This window comes from Zingiber officinale, chromosome 4A (genome assembly GCF_018446385.1).
Source record: "Zingiber officinale cultivar Zhangliang chromosome 4A, Zo_v1.1, whole genome shotgun sequence".
Classification (NCBI taxonomy): Eukaryota; Viridiplantae; Streptophyta; class Magnoliopsida; order Zingiberales; family Zingiberaceae; genus Zingiber; species Zingiber officinale.
The window spans coordinates 156283073-156285055 of NC_055992.1; positions in this window are offsets into that span (position 1 = coordinate 156283073).

Here is a 1983-nt window from a genome sequence, read left to right on the forward strand (position 1 = left end):
CCGTGTTGGTCTAGGGACGAGTTGGCGGGGGCGCTGGGGGTGAGCGAATCGCCTTTTGTCACATGAGCATGGGTATACTTAGTGGCAAAAGATGAATACGCTCATCTTAGTGTTGAGCATGAGTATACTTGTATCTAGTTTAGATGATAGATTTAATTTATAAGTATAGAGACATTTTGGGCCTTAGAACTTAAAGATGATTATGATCTACCAATTGTGCATTTGAATTTATTTTATGTAGAGCGATTGTATATAATTAAAACTAGTCTATAAGAAGAGGTGATATAAGATCTTCCACGAAAAATATTCTCAATAGTACTTACTCAACATTCTCATGTCCAATGCAATCAAGGAGTTTAATCTCATCAATTGAACATCTTTGATGGCAAAAGATAAAATTGTCACTTTAACGATCCTCCAAGATTATCCTACAATGGAATATCTCATCCTTATCTTTGAAGTTCTCTTTATCCTTTCTCTTCGAGTAGAAGTGTATCTTATCTTTGGTGAAAAGGATGATTTCATAATTTTGTTTGAGAGGCCATCTTTGAATCACATTAAAACATTATTTTCTTTGTTTACATTTATTTAACCGTTAGGATAGTAAAATCTCACATACATACTAAACTAATACTTGGATTAATTTATAATTGTATAAGACAATTTTTAATTGTCTATTCTCTTTCTCCTCTAATGATCTTTTGATCCAATAACTCCCCTAGTGATTTTTACCATTTGGCAACTACTAAAATAATTAAATTAGGTGTCTTATTTTTCTATTCATATTATTAAGAAATTAAATCCATAAGGTCTATTTAAAAATGAAAGGTGAAAAAATATAGGACAAAAAATAAAAAAAGTTCTCCTTTGTTTTTGGAATCATCCTCTTTTATTTATTATTAGAACTATATTCTATCCCATGTCAGTATATATTTTTTTTAAAACTACCCTTACTTTTGATGTTATTGTAGTAATTATGAACTTATAATTACCACACAAGATAACAGTTATGATTCATTAACTGCTACATAATTATAAAAGCTATGATTCATCAACTACTATATACTTATATCAGTTATGATTTATAATTGTTACAATATAAAAATTTCAATTTTGATCTATATTTTAGTCGTTATAATGTATAACTGTTGTAATATGAATATTCTTTTTTTATCAACATTGTTTAATATTATATTGTATCAATACTTTATCTTTTCCATACTAATAACACTATAATATAGCAATTATCTAATTATTACAATGAGTACTTTACTCAACATTGGTTAACGTTGGTTGACATTATATATAATAGCTACAAATCATAGTTGATATTTTATTTTATCAACACCAGTTAACATTGTGCTATATAAGCTATGATCTCATAATTGTTATAAATTTACAATTGTAGTAGTTTTAAAATTATAAATGCTATAATTGTATAATAATTATAAGATCATAGTTATTATAATTGCATCGTATTTATGATTTCATAGTTGTTATAACGTAACAAAATAAAGATAATTTCAAAAATAAAAATATACTTTATAGTATGAGATGCTATTTTGATAATAAACGAAAGAGGAGTACCCTTTGCTCCCATGGGTTAGCATAGATGATTCATACAGTGATGTTGCCATGGATAAACTTAGGTCGATTCCTAATGAATATTAAAGTCATACGAATTACCTCACCTCTACATACATTATTATTATTGGAAAAAATCTTTCATAATTTATCAATCTATATCATTTGAGATGCATAAAGAGGAGTGCCCTTTGAATAATATATATATATATATATTTAATTTTTGCCCAAAATATCTATACCAATTAGGGGGAAAAAAGAGAAACGTTGATGAATTTTCTAACTTTTTATTTTAATAAAAAGGTGGCTTGTTCTAGATTTCTCATATTTAAAATGAATTTGAACTTTTTTCAAATATTAATCATAATCCTAATGATAATAAATTATAAGAGTGCAGCG